We start from the raw sequence: 22,271 nt of genomic DNA on the forward strand, positions 1-22,271 counted from the left end.
ACACACACACACACATAATTATACATTTATTGTATATTGTTTTATTTTATTTAGTTGTTTTGTATAATTATTTTACTACATTTAAAAATACAAAAATAAAAAAGAATAAAATAATAAACTACACACACACACGTAATTACACATTTATTGTATATTATTTTTATTTTATTTAGTTTTTTGTATAATTATTTTATTACATTTAAAATTACAAAAAATTTAAAAAATAAAACAATAAACTACACACACACATAGTTATACATTTATTGTATATTATTTTTTATTTTATTTAGTTTTTTGTATAATTATTTAATTACATTTAACAATATTAAAAATAATAAAGAATAATATAATAAAAATAAATTTTCTCTCTTTCTCTCTCTCTCTCTCTAAAATCATTTTATTACATTTCATAATTTTATTTTTGGAGTATAACAGTGTGTCTGTGTGTATATTATCAAATTAAGTCAAAATAATAAAAATGGTATAAACTATATATAATATAATATAAACTATATTTATATAAACAACTGTAAAAATAAAATGTTATTTTATAATATATTTATACACTAAGAAAATATATCAAAATTCTAATAAAACATTCTAATAAAAATATACAATAAATCTCAAATTTTTAACTAAACTAAATTACATTATATTATTGCATTTAACTGACATTGCTAATAATACTGTTTGAATATTGACTTAAAAACAAAACTCATCATTTACTCAAATCTCCTTCAGTTATGCACATGTACACTGAATCACAATGAGATTTGTCACACAGACTTTGAACAAAGGGTGAGTGAACTCTGACAGAATACCGATTTTTGTTTGAAATATCCTTTTAGACACTAAAGTCACTGACTTTTTAACCTACAGAACACTGCTAGTTTGTCTGCTCATTGTTTCACAGGCTGTTTCTTAACTTCAAATCCGCAACAGAACAATCCTGAACATCCATTTCGCACCAAAGGTGAGCCACCATAATGAGAGGCAACTTCCCTTCATTTTCCTATCAAAACACGTCTCTCGGGAGGTTACAGATGTTGAGTTTGCGCACCCGTACAAGGCCCTTTGGCTTTATCAGAACCTCACAGCTTCACACAGGCCTCGGTTCAGTCTTAAGGAGTCTCTTCCCATCATTGTGACCGCAGCGTTTGATCAGCGATCGGCCTGAAAACCGAACCGATTCATCTTTACTCTCAACAAAGAGCTTTCGCACGGGAGATTTACAGTTCAGTTCTCATTTACTCATCCTGTATGACTTTATTTCACACAAATAGAGAAATTTCCACCCACTTCAACTTAAAAACACAAGTTCAGAAAAGAAAAAAAACATTCAAATATTAGAAAAAAACTGAAAAAAGAATTTGAAGTCTGAAGTTGTATGTTCGTTTTGAGAGATTTTTGGTGAAAAATGCAAAGGTAAAACTTTATTTAATGCATGAACTAACATTAACTAACAATGAGCAAAAATTTTGTTACAGTATTTTCTCCTCTGTTAACGGTAGTTCATAAAAATACAGCTGTTCAACTTTTGATTTTAATAATGTCTAAGTAATTGCTGGAATTAACATGAACTAAGATTAATAATTGCATTGTAAGTATTTTTCATTGTTAGTTTATGTTAACTAATGTAGTTAATTAATGGAACCTTATTGTAAAGTGTTCACGCAAGTATTTTTGCCTCAGTATTTTCATCTTGTTTTCCAGTAAAAATATTTAAATATTCTTAAATCAAGATACATGTACTTGAGAAGCAAAATTACATAAGATAAGTTTTATTTTCTGGAAAAGACAAAAAGAAAAAGAAAAGGAAAAGGAAAAAAGACAGAAAATGCACAGTTGTGTGTGTTTTTGTTTTTGTTTTTTATTCCATGGGCAGATATTTTTCATATCACTCAATTTGTGTGTGTATATACATTTGACCAAAATACTGAGTAAGAAAATAATCTTTTTGCAATCTACTTAACTGCTTTAAAAGACTTGAAATATTGACTTATGTTTTAGTGCTTTATTTATTTATTTATTTGTCATGTTTGCAGCTGTTAAACATGTATTCTGTCAAACATCTCATCTTTGTTTGTACCAGAACAAAAGTCAGTCATACAGAACAACATGAGGGAGAATAAATGACAGAAGTTTAATTTCTGGGCTGCCTGACTCTCTCCACCGCATGAGTGAATTACTGTCAAAAACAAATTGCATTTCATCAGGCGCTGTTATATTAGTTTGCACAGGAGTGTGTGTTTGTGTATGTGTGTGTGTGTGTGAAGTATCTTGTTTAAGTCATCATGTGTGAGTGGATGTTTTTCCTTAAGTCACTGAAAAGCTTCATCAAATGCTCAAGATCACCTGTGGTTCGATTTTGTTTTTTTATGGAAGCCCGTTTCCATCACTGAATAAAAAAGAAGGCAATTGTGACTTTTTATCTCACAATTCTGACTTTTTCCCAGAACTGCTTGATACAAACTTTTGATACAATGACTTTTTTCTCGGATTTCTGAGATACAAACTCGCAACTGCGTGTTATAATGTCCAATTTTGAGTGGGAAAAAAGACTGATATGTTCTGCAAGTTTATATCTCACAATTCTGAGAACATATCAGTCTTTTTTCCCCCTCAAAATGAATGAAGAAATGAGTGTATTCCTAAATCTGACAACATTTAAACATGAAGACAGACAGAAGAAAACAGAAGAAGAAATAATGATGATCATGCACTCTAGCATATTCAGATTTTTCAGGAATATTACCTGCAACAGTATAAAAATAAGCATCTACGTATCTGCAACTATCAAACAAATGAAACTGCATTTAGCAACTACAAAGAAGATAATTTAAGACGTTATTTGGAAAGATGAGGAAAAAAATTAATAAATATAAAAATATACAATAAAAATCATTTTAAAAATATAGATTTATTTGACTATTTTTGATATATTTTTGTAAAATTCTTTTTATTACATTTGAAAAAAAAATAAGAATAATATAATAAACTACTTTTTTCATTATTTTATAATCACTGTTATTACATTTTTATAATTAATTTTATTTTGTAAGAATAACAGTGTGTCTGTGTATATTATAAAATGAATTTTAAAAAATAAAAAAGTAAACATAATGATAAACTATATATAATATAATGTAATATAAACTATACATAAACAGGTCATCCAATAAAATAATATTTTATATTTATACAACAAAAAGAATTCTAATAAAACATTCTAATAAAAATATATAATAAATCTCAAATTCTAAAATTCTGACTTTACTCACAATTGTCTGTTATTGTCACGGTGTACCATGTAGGGAGGATGCAAGAGAAATTAAGCTCAAAATAAACAGTCTTTAATCAAAGTAAAACAAAGAAAGTCCAAAAACAGGGGCAGGTAAACACTCGTACAGCAAAATAAAACTAAGACCAGACAAAGGAAAAATGGAACAGAGCAGGAACTAATATACACAAGATAATTAGGAACAGGTGGGGAGTAATCAATTAACCAAACAAGAATAGGAAAGAGACTAAATAAGGAAACAGGAACTAAGGCTGGGGGTAAAACACGGAACACAAAGTACAGAATCCTGACGGTACTCCTCCCTTCTGGAAGACATGGGAGCGCCATAAGACATGGGAGCGCCGTAACCCGAGGGAGCCATGACGGGTCAGGGAACTCAGGGAGCCATGGCGGGTCAGACAGTTTGGGATGCCATGGCGTATCAGGCAGCTTGGGGGACCATGGCGGAGCAGACAATTCAGGAGGCCATAGCGGAGCCTAATTCTAGAGGAATTAGGGTTCTACAGGCCTGGGAGAGTTCACGAGACGGAGCAGCGGAGATGTAGGAGACTCAGGAGGGCTGGACGGGACCAGCGGAGACATAAGAGACTCAGGAGGGCTGGACGGGACCAGCGTTGACATAGGAGACTTAGGAGGGCTGGACGGGACCAGCGGAGACATAGGAGACTCAGGAGGGCTGGACGGAGCAGCGGAGATGTAGGAGACTCGGGAGGGCTGGACGGGACCAGCGGAGACATAAGAGACTCAGGAGGGCTGGATAGAACCAGCAGAGATGTAGGAGACTCAGGAGGGCTGGACGGGACCAGCGGAGACGTAGGAGACTCAGGAGGGCTGGACGGGACCAGCGGAGACATAGGAGACTTAGGAGGGCTGGACGGGACCAGCGGAGACATAGGAGACTCAGGAGGGCTGGACGGGACCAGTGGAGACGTAGGAGACTCAGGAGGGCTGGACGGAGCAGCGGAGATGTAGGAGACTCGGGAGGGCTGGACGGGACCAGCGGAGACATAAGAGACTCAGGAGGGCTGGATAGAACCAGCAGAGATGTAGGAGACTCAGGAGGGCTGGACGGGACCAGCGGAGGCATAAGAGACTCAGGAGGGCTGGACGGGACCAGCGGAGACGTAGGACTCAGGAGATGCAAGAGGATAGGTGCCGAAAACTCCTGTGGGAGTGCCATATCCATAATGTCCACAAGCACCATTTTGGTCGGGGACTCAGACAGGTGGCCATCTTTTCTAGGCTGAGGACGAGGGAGGAGCTTCTGAGGACTTGGGCAAGCGTGGGAAGAACAGAGCGAGCGAACCCTTTGGAGCTGTATGTGGAAGGTGCTGGCTGGCGGTGAGATGGAACTTTATTAGTTCTCTTCATATTAAATTATTCATAATTTTTAATAACAAAATCTTAAGTTTGGGGTTTAAAAACTTAGGGTTCACTAAGAGTTTTTAATGTTTTTAAAAGTAAAAGTCTCAGTCTCAGGTACACTAAAAATTGTCAAATATTATTGCAATTTAAAATAATGTTTTTCTATGTGAATATCTGTTAAAATGTAATTTATTTCTGTGATCAAAGATGAATTTTCAGCATCATTACATGTCAGATGATCCTTCAGAAATCATTCTAACATGCTGATTTGCTGCTCAAGAAACATTTATGATTACCAGTGTTCAAAACAGTTGTGCTGCCCAATATGTTTGTGAAAACCTTGATTTTATTTTGAAAGAGAAATCTTTTGCAATATTATATATGTCTTTACTGTCACTTTTGATCCTTGTTGAATCAAAAAGTATTCATTTCTAACTGACCCCAAACTTCTGAGTAATAGTGTATTGATCTACTGATCCGTCAATCATTTTCATGCTGTCAAAGTATTTCATGTGCCATTTTATTCCTAATGGCATCACATATCAACAATAAAAACACACACACACACACACAAACAAACTGTGACACACCGCTACAAACATCCCGCCAGCCCCAGGGGACACGAGGAGACGCCTGGTCCCGCCTATAACAATAGACAGCGTCCTCAAGAATGCTGCGTCATACAGCATGAGAGAGAGACAGAGACACAGACAGAGACCGAGAGAGAGAGACGGCACACTGCTTTCTGTACTAGAGTGGGAGGATCTGCAAAACAAACACGCGTGTAGACGGGTCTGTATGAATGAGAGGTCAGAGGTCATTCTGTCACTCCGTGTTCTCCATGACGGTCTGATCGCTCTCGGAGGAGTTCGAAACAAACCTCCTGTTTTCTTTGTGGCCGCGCGGTGAACCCCGATCGCTCTCAGCACACGCGTGCCCTTTGTTCAGACCTGATTAACATCGAGCCCACCGAACCAATCGGTACATCTGATGGCCTTGATAATCAGCCATAGGCACAATCGCTGTTCTTTGGTGACAATTACAGTAAACAGCAGAGCGGAAATTAGTCTGGAAAAGTTGACTGCGATAGGATGTGATAGTAAACAATGCATTCGTGTTCTTGTGTCGTTCTCCTCAAAGTTCATGAAAGTCCAATAAAAATTATACCAGATACTCTTTTCTGCTGTGACCCTGGCTCTGAAAACCCAGCTAAAGTCATTTTTGTGATATTCTGTGTTTTCCATCTAAAATCATCCTTCGTAAGGTGAAGAACATTCTGTGAAAACGTATCCTTGAGATCTTATTGACTGAGTAAGGATATGCCAAAGATTGAAATTATAGTGAAATTAATGGTTGAAATCAAACTTTAATGCTTGTTTTGTCACAAGATTTTGACTTTTTTGTCATTGAGATTTTAAGACTTTAGCCTGGATTTCACAGACAGGGTCACAAATATTAAAAATTGTCTAATAAAATCTTAAAAAAAAATAAATCAATAAAAAAGGAGAAAAAACTGCCTTGGCAAATAACGGAAATAAAATAAGTTTAAAGCACTAAAATTATTAAAACTGAAATAAACAAATTAACGATAAACAGAAATATATTAAAAAAATAATGAATGAATAAAGAAAGTCAAAAGCACAAAGTATTTTTTAAATTAAAATACAACTGAAAACATAAATAGCTACTTAAAACATGAATAAATATTATAATATATAAATTATACTAAAATAATGCAAAAATATTAAAATTATGTGAATACATGGGAAGAAATAGGTTTGTTTTTTAAAACAATTTTACTCAAAGTACTAGTAAATTTCAATAAAATTACAATGAAACAGCAAGACACTGAAGTAAATATGAGATTTTGAAGTAGACACTGAAACAGTACTGCTACTTTTTTTTGTTAATTTAATTTATTATTTCTTGTTTTGTTTTTCTTTCTTTTTTTATTTACTTTAGTTTGAGTATAGCTAGAGTATGACAAAAATGAGTGAAATGATTCAATATTCCAAAACAAATAATATTCCTAAAATGTAAAGTAAATAATTAAATAAATAAAAGTAAAATAATAATAATAATAATAATAATAATAATAATAATAATGTAATATTCTAAAAACACTTTTTACTCTATTCAAAATATTTCAAAACTAAACTATGTATTTCAAAACTATTAACTATGTTAATTTCAACAAACAGGTTTTCAATATCAATTTCTGTCCTAATTTAAAACATAAATAAAAAATATAATAATATATAAATTATACTAAAAGAATGCAAAAATATCAAAATTATGTAAATACATGGGGGAAAAACTAGGTGATTTTTTAAAAATAATTTTACTCAGAAAGTACTAGTAAATTTCATTAGAAAATTATAAAGAAACAGAATTGTTGAAAGAAGACGTTTAATTAAATATAACATTTTTAAGTAGACACTGAAACAGTATTGCTACTTTTTTACTTTAATTTACTTTTTATTGTTTCTTTTTTCTGTCTTTCTTTATTTACTTTAGTTTGAGTATAGCTAGATTTTTGACAAGAATGAGTGAAATGATTTAATATTCCAAAACAAATAATATTCATAAAATGTAGAATTAAGAAAAAGTTTTAAAACATGATAATAATGAGTAAAATGTAATATTCTAAAAACTCTTTTTACTCTATCCAAACTATTTAAAAACTATTTTATAGTTTAAAAAAATATTTTAATTCCAACAAACCTTTTTTTAATATCACTTTCTGTCCTTTATTAATTCCTGTTTACTGATCAAATTACACAAATTAGACAATGTCAACATTCAAAGATGGTTAAAAATATGAATATAGACATTATGTTGACAAGCTCATCATGTAAGCAAACTGTCAACTTCAGCCTTTTTATTTATAATCAAGTTCTAAAAATAAAAACTGAATGATGTGATCTTGACCAGAGAAAGTCTCTTAGACCCTTTTGTACAAACAAAGTTTCTGAGGAACAGACTGATCCAGTGGCAATTATTTTAACACCACCATCAATTCAATTCACCAAAGTAAATATACAGTATAGAGCCATCTATTGTTCTGTATGTATTGTTCTGAGAGCATTGAGGTGAAATATCCTGCAAATGTATATTATTTACTTTACATTGTTCTTAGTACGTGCCGTTCCATACTGTCCTTGCTGAAGGTCAAAGGTCAATCTCCAAACTATAGCACCTCATCACAACATCTCTGGAGTGAATGTAGTGTTTGGTCTGCTGTAAATGTTTGGTCTCTGCACTCCTGACATAATGTACATGTGTCCAAACACACAGATTGATGTATATATCCGCTGCAGGAAGGTGGATGTGCTCCTGTGATTTCTGTGATGCGAAAAACGGAATCACGGAATACAGACATAAAAATAGAACCTACCATATAATGTGGAATGTCACGGAATTTAGCACATTTTGGATGAACGAAGCAAAAATAGGGGTATACAGCCACCCTAAATCAGAATATGGACTAGTGTCTGTGAACATTTAACTGCAGAAAGATAAAAAAAAAAAAAAAAAAAAAAAGGAATTTGATTTTATTTTAAAAGATTCATTTAACTGTTAATGTTTTATGCCTTCATATTTGATTACCACCATTTGATAATAAAATAAATTTAATCATAAATTGGGGGGAAAATGAATTTCTGGAAAAATAAAACACATCAAAGGCAGGGATATAAAAGCTGACTAAAACTAAAACCATAAAAAAACAGTCCTTTCCTTACTTGAAAAACTATAAAACTGTATAAATTTGTACATAAATTAATAATAATAATAATAATAATAATAATAATAATAATAAAATTATATATATATATATATATATATATGTATGTGTGAGTGTGTGTGTGTGTATATATATATATATATATATATATATATATATACATATATATAAATAATTTATTACAGATATATTTTTAAAAGCCTAATGAAAATTAAAAAAACACAAAAACTAAAACTTTAACAGAAATTTAAAAAGAAAAATATAAAAATATTTACCTCAAAATAGCAGTTTGCATATAAAAATCTATAAAACTGTAAATAAATTTTGCATAAAAACATGTTATTTTAGCAACTTCACAAGGAAACATTTTCATTTTTTAACTTAATGCAATATATATATATATAAATAAATGTTAAAGTTTTATTAATTCAGTCGATTATAGAGGCTTTTTTTGATGTTTCAAATTTCAACCATTAAAATGGAATCCAGAAAAATTTTATAGAAATTGAATTTTTAAGAAAAAAAATTAAGATGGAAAATTTTATGAAAGAGGACACAAAGCCAAAAAAAACAACAACAAACAAACAAACAAAAAAATAAAACACACACAGAAATCTAAAACTTTAAAAATATAGAAATATACCTCAAAACAGCAGTTTTTGATACTTATATATATTAAAAATTATTACAGAAAATATTGTGAAAGAGGACATATGCGAAGACACATCAATAAAAAACTGGAGGGTCATTTTTTTGTTTAAAGAAAATATTTATTGGTTGTATAACTTTGCTCAGATGTAAACGCAATTTTGAGAGACTTTAAGTCTTGATGTGCAAAACTCTGCAATAATACGGTTGCCATGTGGTTGCTTATTAGCGCCAACTCTCTATCACATTCTGGTCTCTAGTGGCAGAAGTCAATGATTACATCTGCAATCAGTAAAACTGAGTGATAGAGCTGAGATCTGACCCAGTTTGTCAGACAGATCTTAATCTTAATTCAAACGTCCAAAAAAGCAGAATATGATCATCTACATCAGCCTACTGTGGACTAAACCGATACTCCTCCACTGCTGCGATGCAACCCAAATCTGTTCTGATGCATATATAATCACATCTGGAAAGAACCAGCGAGGAGGAGAAAACTACTCATTTTATTGTTGTTGAAGTCTCTACAACAGAAAAAACTATAGTATTTGGGCAAATTCATCTGTAACTTACTGTAAACAGGTTCAATTAGACAGACGCCCACATGGACAGGTCATGTGACGCCCTCATCCTCAATAACCATGAATAAAACTACACAAGATAAAAGAAAATACAACCCAGGTGACTTTAAATACAGGTTAACTAGTAGTGAGGATAAATACAGTTTGTGCTGAACACAATGTGCTTGGGTTGTGAATTATCAGCTGCTGACAAAATAAAACCACTGGAATTCAACTCATGTTTACAAACCAACAAACAACTTCAGTCTGTCTCATGTGATTAAATTTGCATATGCGATCTATGCTAATATTTAATGTTTAAGGACATTTCTGCACATGTGAGCCAGATTCTATACTATGATACTGGACTGTGTTGAGGCAACAGCTCACAGTATGTATTTCTAGGACAGGTGTTTTGTATTTTCTTGTACCGCGTCTCCTGTGAGCAGATCTCAGCAGACTTGAGGACTGGACACTGACAGGACAAAGATCTCAAACCAAACATGAGCCAAACCCTGTACAAACCTCTGAACCTTACATAAACACAACATACACTTAACATAACATAAGGGGTGGTGATACAACCAAAATATTATGTCAAGATTTAAGAAAGAATAGAGTAACCTGATATCATGATCATGATACATATCATGTGGTTTAGATAGAAAAAGGATTTTCATATCACAGCAATAACTAATACAAGCCTAATTAATTGAAGTAAGCATTTTTTGAGGAGAAAATCTGAAAGGTAGTAAACTGGCAGTAATAAAATAAGAAAAAAGAATCACACTTTGCATTAGGTGACCTTAAAGAAGTTCACTTCCAGAACAACAATTTCCAGATAATTTACTCTCCCCCTTGTCACCCAAGATGTTCAAGTCTTTCTGTCTTCAGTCGTAAAGAAATTATGGTTTTTGAAGAAAACATTTAATTTTTCTTCATATAATGGATTTCATTGGTGCCCCGATTTTGAACTTCCAAAATGTGGTTTAAATGCAGCTTCAAAGGGCTCTAAACGATCCCAGCCGAGGAAGAAGGGTCTTATCTAGCGAAACGTTCTGTCATTTTTTTGGAAAAATAAAATTTGTGTACTTTTTAAGCACAAAAGCTCGTGTAGCACAGGCTCTGGGATGTGCGTCCACAAAGCTACGAATTAGTGATGTGTGTTTCTTGAACGATTCTTTCATTTTGAACGAGTCGGGGAAAAAACGAGTCGTCTCAGGGAGTGATTTGTTCTGTTCGGTTCTGTACTGGAATTAATTCACCTGTTTCAAGTCTTCAGGTTTTTTGAGTCGTTCGTTCATCTTATAGGGCTGTCACGTGATGAAAGAACGACTCAAACCCGAAAACTTGTCAGATAAGAGGTGAGGTGAGCTAATCATAGACTACAGACCCAGGTAAACAATGAATGAATCTTTTCTGTTTCTTATAACATTATAGTTTTGTCTTGTTTGTAGTGTGATCAACGTTTGTGTAAGCAGTAGATGTGTTAGGGAAGTAACATGTAACATTTTATTTTTTTTAAATTAATGAAATGACTCGAAGAAAGATTCGTTCATTTTGCTGAACGAGACTCAAAAGTCTGAGTCGGTAAAATGATCCGAACTTCCCATCACTACTACGAATCACGTCTAAGTTCATGGTCTGTGTACTCCGGCTCAAAAAGGTAGAGTATGACGAAAAACTCCATCTTATTTTCTCCTACAACTTCAGAATTGTCCGACATCATTACACCTTTTTGTTTGTAAACAGCGTTTGACTTACTTGCACTTTCTTAGTCTTTGTGCGTTTGCGCAAACACTGGGTCTGTAGTTCCGCGTGACCTTTGGACGTGATTCAATAGTACGTAGCGTCATGGACGCGCATCCCAGAGTCTGTGCTACACAAGCTTTTATGCTTAAAAAGTATTAAATTGTTATTTTTTGAAAAAAAATGACAGATGGTTTCGCTAGATAAGACCCTTCTTCCTCGGCTGGGATCGTTTAGATCCTTTGAAGCTGCATTTAAACTACATTTCGGACGTTCAAAATCGGGGCACCAATGAAGTCCATTATATGGAGAAAAATCCTGAAATGTTTTCCTCAAAAACCATAATTTCTTCACGACTGAAGACAGAAAGAACATCTTGGATGACAAGGGAGTGAGTAAATTATTTGTGAATTGTTGTTCTGGAAGTGGACTTCTCCTTTAACTACTATGTAATTACATTTAACCTAATCATTTGGTACAATGCACTAATTGTGTACATACATGTTTTGACATTGTACTTATATTTTTAAAAATACTTATATGTAATTACATTTAGAATTACACTGTTGATCATCCCTTACACCGTAACCCATCCTTAAACCTACTCATTCCACCAAACCTGTCCGTAACCTAACCCACATCCAACCTAATAGAAGCAAAAGTGTTTTGCAATACAATATGACAACAATAAGTACACTGTACATATTTTTGATGCAAGTACATAGTAGTTAAAGCCACCTAATATAAAGTGTGACTGAAAAAAGAAAATAATTAGAAGCAACAGGACAAATAACTATACTGGAACAAATATAGAATTTATGTTGTGTTGTGTTATGGTATGTTATTATGTTAACAAACAAAACTTATAAATAACAAATAACACAATACAACATAAAACATAAAAACATAAAACAATTTATAACATAACCTAAAAATAATGATAAACCTAAAACATAACAAAAACAACTTATAACAACATAAAACATTATTTAATGAAAATGTAAAAATAACAAAACATAAAAATCTAACATAAAACACAAGACAAACAACTTAACAAAAACAACATTCAAGCATAAAAACAACTTAAAATAAACATAAAACCTCATAAAACAACTTAAAAATAAAAAATACACGTAAAACAACATAACATCATAAAAATAGAAAAAAAGTACAAATTGTAACATAACTTATCAAAAACAAAAAAACAACTTAACTTAAACATCATAAAATAACTTGCAACTAAAAAACACAAATAATATAAATTATCATAAAATGTAATAATTGATAAATCAAAAACATAAAATAGAAGAAAAACTGTAAAAAACAAAAAAACTTTAAAACATTAACATAAAACAACTTAAAAATAAACACAAATAAAACAAAAAAAAAAAAAAAAAAAAAAAAAAAACAAAGCATAAAATGAAAATAAAAACTTAAAAACAAACAAACAAACAAAAAAAACTTAAGTTAACCAAACAAAGCAACTTAACAGAACAGGAAAAAAAACTTAAAAATTAACATAAAACAACTTAAAAAATAAAAATACACAAAACAACATAACATCATAAACTTAAAATTAAATAAATCAAAAACATAAAATAGAAAAAAGTAACATAAAACAAACAAAAAACATAAAACATCATATAATATATTAAAACTAAAAAAATATACAAAATAATATAAAATCACAAAAACGTAAAAATTAATAAATCAAACATAAAACAGTAAAAAGTAAAAAACAAACTTATCAAAACAAAAAAAAACATAAAACATAACATAAAAAAAAATCATAAAAACAACAAAGCATAAAATAAATAAACAACTTTATAACAAAAACTTAAAATGTAACAAAATAAAGCAACTTAAAAATAACAAAACAGAAAAAAACTATTTAAAAATATCAAAACATAACAAAACGCAACATAAAAATCTTATAACAAAAACAATGATAAAAACAAAAAAGATTAAAAACAAAAAATCTTAAAAATAACATAAAACTGAAAACAAAAGATATCTTAAACCATCATAAACCTAATTAAAACACAATGTTAAACAACTTTAAAAAAAAATCTTAAAAATAAAACAACAAACAGCTTTAAAACAAAAATTTAAAACCATAAAAAAAATTGAACAAACAACAAAACAGCAAAACACATGAAATAAAGCAACACAAAATATAACAAATCAACATACTGTAACACAAAACAAAACAGAATAAAACCTAACACATAACACATGTAGTAATGTTGTGTAAGGGGGAATACAGTTAAACCTAAAGGGTGTGTGGAAATGAAGACCAGGAGTCAGCGATGAAGTCAATCGAAGAAGAATTTACTGAAAAAAAATAGTTTGCAGTTTTATCAGCAGAAGTCAGCTTCAACACTCTCAACGGAGTTCGTAGGCCGCTCTGCATACACTCTCAATACAACAGTACTTATACATCACATTACTTAGGTAAAATTATTCTGGTTGGTCAAAGCATAGATAAACATAGAAAATCTCCACACATGGTCGTAAGCATATCTTCAGTGATTATTTAGGTGACAAGCAATCAGAGGTCAGATGCAAAAGGTCTCTCCAGAGAAGTATATCTATCACTCTGGACATCAGGGTGACGGCACATGACGTTTCCTCCTAGACCTCTCTCTCTGCATCTAGCTGCAAAGACAGACGTTCACACACGTTCGCAGAGAACACTTATCTGTACTTCAAGGTTGCCTAACTCTGCCCTGGATCTTATCAAATACGGTTAACTACACACATGATGAGAGCTGTTTCTTAACGAGTGAAAAGACAGACCAAATCCATATTCAACTTATTTTCTAACATGCATAAATGTTCTAATCACATGTTGGTCGCACAGATGGCATGTCCTGATGACCCCTTGTGTCATGGCACTATGACCTTGAGAAAATATAGAGCTCAGTATGTAAAAGGACACTGTTACCCATTCCATTCCTACCATAGTCTATCACTACTAATATACACTATATTGCCAAAAGTATTCGCTCACCTGCCTTGACTCGCATATGAACTTAAGTGACATCCCATTCCTAATTCCTAAGGGTTCACTATGACGTCAGTCCACCCTTTGCAGCTATAACAGCTTCAATTCTTCTGGGAAGGCTGTCCACAAGGTTTAGGAGTGTGTTTATGGGAATTTTTGACCATTCTTCTAGAAGCGCATTTGTGAGGTCACACACTGATGTTGGACGAGAAGGCCTGGCTCTCAGTCTCCGCTCTAATTCATCCCAAAGGTGTTCTATCGGGTTGAGGTCAGGCCAGTCAAGTTCATCCACACCAGACTCCGTCATCCATGTCTTTATGGACCTTGCTTTGTGCGCTGGTGCACAGTTTTGTTGGAAGAGGAAGGGGCCAGCTCCAAACTGCTCCCACAAAGTTGGGAGCATGGAATTGTCCAAAATGTCTTGGTATGCTGAAGCATTCAGAGTTCCTTTCACTGGAACTAAGGGGCCAAGCCCAGCGGCTAAGAAACAACCCCACACCATAATCCCCCCTCCACCAAACTTTACACTTGGCAAAATGCAGTCAGACAAGTACCTTTCCCCGGCAACCGCCAAACCCAGACTCGTCCATCAGATTGCCAGATGGAGAAGCGCGATTCGTCACTCCAGAGAACGCGTCTCAGCTGCTCTAGAGTCCAGTGGCGGCGTGCTTTGCATTGCACTTGGTGATGTATGGCTTGGATGCAGCTGCTCGGCCATGGAAACCCATTCCATGAAGCTCTCTGCGCACTGTTCTCAAGCTAATCTGAAGGCCACATGAAGTTTGGAGGTCTGTAGTGATTGACTCTGCAGAAAGTTGGCGACGTCTTCGCTCTATGCGCCTTAGCATTCGCTGGCCCCGCTCCGTCAGTTTACGTGGCCTACCACTTCGTGGCTGAGTTGCTGTCGTTCCCAAACACTTCCACATTCTTATAATACAGCTGACAGTTGACTGTGGAATATTTAGGAGCGAGGAAATTCCACGACTTGTTGCACAGGTGGCCTATCACAGTTCCACACTGGAATTCACTGAGCTACTGAGAGCGACCCATTCTTTCACAAATGTTTGTAAAAACAGTCTGCATGCCTAGGTGCTTGATTTTATACACCTGTGGCCATGGAAGTGATTGGAACACCTGATTCCGATTATTTGGATGTGTGAGCGAATACTTTTGGCAATATAGTGTATGTTTTACCTGCTAACTTTATTCAGTCATCAAACAATCTAGGAGGTTAATAATAACACAAGAAATAGTAATTCACATTATTATGAAGTCCAAGTTCGATCCAGAATTCCACTCCTTCAGTCCCCGATTTTAGACCAATGTGAGGTCCAATACCCCACGTCTGGTTTACCAAGTGAGATCACTACAGAAGGCAGTGTGGTGACTCCTGGCGGGTCTCTTCACCCCATCATGGACATGCCGGACTAAAATTGCAGTCCCCAAGGCAGGGGCTCTCCCACCTTCCACTCACAACAGGGCATTGACGTTGTCCTCGGTCAACCGATGATGTAAGCTGTTTATCAGCTTCAGAAGCCATATCTCTCCTTCCACAGAATTCACTGTCCTGCAGGCAGATTTAAAAACATACAAGGAACAACAACGAACCATCATCCAAATAATTAAGTATGAAACAACCAGTCCTAGATATCCTCCAAACGCATACAAAACATACTTTAACACTCCCATTATCACATCCTCTACTTCCACAAACTACTCTACCAAATCGGTTACGTCCATAAAAACAGTAAATGCGAACATCCAAGCTAACTTTGGTCTCTTCATCATAGTTTTTCTACTAGCAATAATTCCTAAACACAATTAAAATATATTCAAATGCATCCTAGCAATGACATATAGACCATCGAGGTGGGGCTATAGCAATTACTTTTAAGATGGTCATGTCGTTGATCCATTCTAATAATGGACTGGTTGGCTAGTAGAATTGCAATGTTGTTCTGGAACAAAACCTCTACAAAATTTGCCCATGTATAGTCAGCCTTAACAAAGGATGAGTTACAAACATCTAACATACTAAAATCAAAGCATATGGCACATATTTCTTAACTCCTACTATGCTTCTTCAATAGCTAAAACAATTCTTCAATCAGTCTGCAGCTTTTTCCATCCCCTGCAAGCACAATTAAATTTCTTTCCCCTTTAAGGACTAAAGTGAAACTGAATATCCTACAGAGCACATAGTGCATTGTTGGGCTTCATGACCTTAAAGAAAATTGTCTTAACCTGTCTTATACAGCCATGATGGCTTTTGGTTAATTATTTAGTTGAATGAAATACCAAGATAGATACACTGGTTTTACAAAAACTATATTTTCCAATCCATTATATATTGCAAGAAGAGGAATTGTAAATCCACTCATTCATTCCCCCATTATAGATCATTTTGGGGTTCAGAACACAATGGTGGTCTAACTAATATAAACAAAACAAAGACAAGACAGACCCAGATTAAGCCATCTCAAAAATATACAAATAAAACAGATCATAATCATTATTTCCACTTGCAGTGTTTTCCTTTAACCCTTGTTACATAAAATGTATTCACTAATCCTTTGTTTGCCCAGCCTTCCTTAATGTGAGGGTTCTCTTTGGATAATTTGGTTAGTGACTTAGCCGATGTGTCACTTTTTCTTTGCCATCAAGTCTAAAACATTTACATTTTACCATTCAGATAACAGTTCTAAGTATTTCAACTTAGACCCTCAGTTGAATTAAGACATGGGTTTTTAACCCATTATGGATGGCAATCTTCAGTTTCACAAACTCAAATGACCTAAACACTCTTAAACACATTAATCCAGAGAGTGATTCAAATCAGCATTATAAAGGACAAAAGAAGTCACTATTACCCAAGGCAGACCGAGCCGAATAACAAATCCACCTAAAGCTCATCCCATGTTCTGTCTCCTTTGTTCATCAGATTCACTCAGAATTATTGACTTCTTTTTGCCATTTCACTTAACCCATCTGTAATGATAAAACACTCATTCCAGAGGTTAGTGACCCAGTGTACATACAAGAAGGACAGAATAAAACCAAAACAATAAACAAAAAAACAAAGTAGTCATCTGCTTGTATGCACATACTAGACACATGCATATCGAAGCAGCTCATATTCAAGGTTTGATTTTGGTGTTAAATCAGAAGGATTTAAACTTAACATTTTCTTGCCAGTTTTACCTGGTCTCTTTCTTGGTCTGTAACCATTCTAACTGTTCTCTTAGTTTCCACTTGGAATCAAATCCCAGGCTGACCATTCGTTTAACGAGCTCAGAAGCCTTTTTAGAGGTTAACAATTCAGAGCACATTTGTTTACAAAGTTGGCTCTCATTTATTTCAGCACTCTTAGTTAGTTCTGGCATGTTCTTAGATTTGTCAGCCATTATACCAAAACATTTTTTTTCAAGCACTTCAACAGGTGTCCTCCACATTGGGGTGACAGTGGAAAAAAAATGTTTGAAGGACCATTCAAATGTCATGTGGCTTAAAAACAGCACATCACTGACTACCTTAAGGCCGGCCCTTTTCATTAACATATTGCAATATATTGTATTTTTTTTTTAGAATAATAAGGAAATAAGTAGAAAGTAATTGTTGCCATATGGCAACACCGTACCATAGGGGGTTAATAATAACACAAAAAATAGTAATTCATATTATTATGAAGTCCAAGTTCGATCCAGAATTCCACTCCTTCAGTTGTAACATGAAAATCTCCCAGCATGCCGCTCTACCTGTAACCTACTGACAATGCCATACGCCTATTGCTCATGTTCATGAACTGCTCACAGCAGGAAGAGGAAGTAGGAAGTTGGGCTGCGTCGGCTGCTGAACTGCTCGTGTCGCCAACTGTGAGCGGAGAGAGATGCTGTTCACAGGTCACAAATCCGGAGTTATTAGATTTCATAATCTCAAGCAAACACTTTGAGCTCTTAACAAACTCTGCGTACAGGAAGTTACACCATGTATAATGTCTATTGTTGAGGTTTGGCTGAGAGCGTGAGAGATCCATCCACTATTAAAGGCTCTGGGAACGTCAACCCCGGGTTATTTGTGCAGCTGAGAGTCTGTCTTAAGAAATGAAAGATCAACGATGCCGACTTCAAGATCGAAGGCCATTGATAGCCGCCGGAAACACGGGCCTGTCTATTTTAAGAGAATGCACCTCATTACTGAAATAGAGACAAGAGAAATAATGTGCTTTGTAACGAACCGAATCAATTGAGTGAGTCATTTACGCTGGAACCGCTCCGATTGATTCAAGCTCGTGACTTCGATTATTCAATTCAAACGATTCACTAGCAAAAAAACAGATCAGATCAAAAGAGCCATTTAATTTGTAAATTTCGACATCGCTTGTAATGACTTACAATGCAAGTTGTAAAGAAAAAGCAGGTCGTGATTTGTGAAACGGAGCTTTGAAAATGGCGAATCAGTTAAACCACTGCGTCGCAAAATGATTCACTGTTTCGAAGCGCTCCAATCGAACCGTGTATTGCGAATCATTTGATTCAGATCAGGACGTTAAATCGCGTGTCAAGAAACATTTGATTTAGATCGGAACTTTAGAGTGGGTTCGCGAATCGTTTTGAAATTTGAAATTTTGAGTCGTGATCTGAAATGATGCCCTGCATCCCAATGTGCATACTATCCACTCTATCTGCCCTAAACAGTATTGAAAATTACTACTATCTTATAGAATTTAGGATGGATAGTATGCACATTGGGATGCAGGCATGGTTAGTGTATCTTTTCACTCAGATCAGGACTTCGGCGCGTGTATCGTGAAGGATTACAAATTTAAGAAACTGTTTAAAATATGCTGATCCTATGTTCTGACATAGCATCACGTGAAAACCTAAGGTGCAGTACATTGTATTTAGCATTTAAGGTAAATATGATGACATCAGACAAATGATTCTCTCAAGCAAAGTTTGTAGCAAGAGGTTCCTGCCAGTTCCTGTTCTCTTATTGTAAGTCAAATGAGCCAGATTACTCAGATGTTCACCTTTTGTTTGTAATGGCTCTTGGTACCTTTGCCCAGTCTTTGAGTAGTTATGATGATTGGATTAGGACTGGTGTAAATGGTGCAGGCTGCTATACCTGAATACTTCATTTGCATGCTTTGTTTGGGGTTGTCACCAAGGTGCTTTGTCTCCAGATCTAAGCACTGCCCCCTAAATGTACATAAACTACAATGTATCACTGCCTTAGTAGACGACTTTTTGAAGACTGCAGTGCCAAGCAGCGAGTATCTGAATAAAGAGAAACTTCTGCTTCAAGATATCCAAAAACGTCTCCTGGTCTCTAAGAAAAAATTCACAACATATCGCAAATCGTTTGATTCAGATCAGAATTCTGGAATGGGTTTGCAAATCTTTTTGTTTGTTTGTTTTTCTTTTTTTTAACAGTAGAAAACATCAAACCATTAAAGCAGTAGGCCTACAGTTGTAAAAACAAAAGAAAAAAGAAAATTAACCGTGATTTTACGATAGTAAAATCTAACAACCAGGGGTTTTTTTTGTCCAACCACAGTTTCACTAGAAATACCATGGTTAATTTGAGGTTACCATTGTTTAACATAGAAACCATGTTTTTTTCTCATTATATCAGAGTATATGAGCCATAAAAAGCCTGAGCAAGTGCAGAGCAAGTGTTCACTGATAAAATAAAGAGTAAACAAATGCTTTGTATTTCAATAATGAATCACGGGGGGTCCTTTCTTGTATGTGTCTCACGGGACAGAGCTGTGATGGGAAATACATCAGAGAGAGATGTAAAAGGTGAGTCTGTATAAAAGGTAAGTGTGTGAGAGTGAGAAGAGTGAATGTTTTGCGTCATTCCTCTGCAACACACCCACACACCCGTTTACTCAGCTATCTAAATGGGACACTGACTTCTATTGTTTTTATACACAGTTATAAATACAATAACCTAACAGCATAAACCTAGAAAACTTGAATTTTTACCATTTTAACCCTTTGTGTTTTGGTCAGTTTGACCCATACTTTTTTTTTTTTTTTAAATACTGGTTAAACAATTTATTTCTTCTAGAAATATAAATATGCATGCACAATTTTAACATGGATGTGTTTTGGAAAGGCTGTAAAGATTTTGTTCCCTCTTTTGTGCTGGGATCAGTTCGTTTCCATGCAATTTGCCAAAAATCAACACTGAAAAACAGCAAAGACAGAACAGAAAACTACTGTAGCTTGTCTAAAATTTGAAATACAAGAGAACTTATGAAATTAAAGACTAAAAGTTTACTCTAAATTGAAAACTTAAAATTAACTGTTTCTTCATCTTTACGAGAGCAGCTAAATTTAAACAAAAATACGAGGGTCAAATGATCCCATAACAATAGAAATAGCGATAAAATTGATGGAAATTATTACATATCTCACAAGCTACAGTACAAGGGTATTGTATGGGTATACCAGTACAATGGGTATTTTATGTATTGTAATGCACTTTATAATGCAAGTATGATCTCATTAATAATTGTAACCACAATTAAAATACACTGTAATATTTATTTATTCACTGTTACACCTTTAAAAAAAGTATAATGCATTAAAACACGACAAACAAATCTTTAAATACTATAATGCATTTTAACTTTGGTTACAGTTACATAATGCATTACATACCTTTATAATGCATTATACATAAAAGCTTTAAGTGTTACCCCAAAAAAACAAAACAAAAAAACAACTTTATTTTATACTTTTTTTTTCAAACAAGCATGTGGCCAAAGCAAGATTTAGCTCACTTCTGGATGCACATTTGTCTCAAAATATGTTTAAGTATGTAGAAAACTCAACATCCCACTGCATTTTCTCTGAATGCTTCTTAAATGTGCAAAGGTTTATTTCCCATAATGCAATGCAATGCAATGCAATGCAATCAATATCCCACGTACAATCACATATTGTGTGTAGACGCACCTTACATAACACTTCTGAAACACAAACATTTAACAAAACAATTGTTTCTGTTTAAAAAAAGGAATAAACTAATCAGCTAGGTAAACAGCAATTTTAAACAAAAACTATAACAATAACCCATATTCATACAAAGATATGAAAACACTTGAGGAAGAAAACCCACGCTGAGACCTGACGTAGATTTATTGACACGCACAGCAGATGCTCTTTTATCTTCCTCCTGCGGTCGTGAGGAAACCCGTCCACACACAAATACATTATTTACCACCTACACACACACAAACACACACGCAGAGATTCATATTCATAGTCTTCCCACACATGCACAACAAAACAGTCGCTCCCACAAATGCACACATGAAAAACATTAATGATTCCTCCATTTGTTTGCTATTTTACTAGATGCATAATTTTCTTTCTTTAGTATTTTTGATCAGTTTTCCAATACAAATATCTAAACATTCCTAAATCAAGATGCATTTACTAAAGAAGCAAAATATGATATGCAACTTAAGATATGCTTGTTTTCTAAAAATGCATCAAAAATGTAAGCTCAAGTTTTTGCTAAAAACAAGGTGAAAAATGCCAGTGGATCAAGAATAATAAAGTTAAATCAAAGCAAAAACAAGATTATTTTTCTTACCCACTGGCAGATATTCTAACTCACTTAATTTTCAGAAAACAAATAATATTTTATGTCATTGATGCTTTGAAATGTATCTTGACTTATGAATTGCAAATGTGGTATCTGTACTGGAAAACAAGACAAGAAATCATTTGGTGTATGCACAATGAAGGGCAAACCCGAGCCATATAGAGACCTGAAAAAAAAACAAAAAAAAAAAACAACACGATCTCATTGGATGTATTTTCATGTAAAATGTGGTTCTACCACATATACAAGTACTTACATCTGCACAGAGACTGA

Source organism: Labeo rohita, chromosome 5 (assembly GCF_022985175.1).
Source record: "Labeo rohita strain BAU-BD-2019 chromosome 5, IGBB_LRoh.1.0, whole genome shotgun sequence".
Classification (NCBI taxonomy): Eukaryota; Metazoa; Chordata; class Actinopteri; order Cypriniformes; family Cyprinidae; genus Labeo; species Labeo rohita.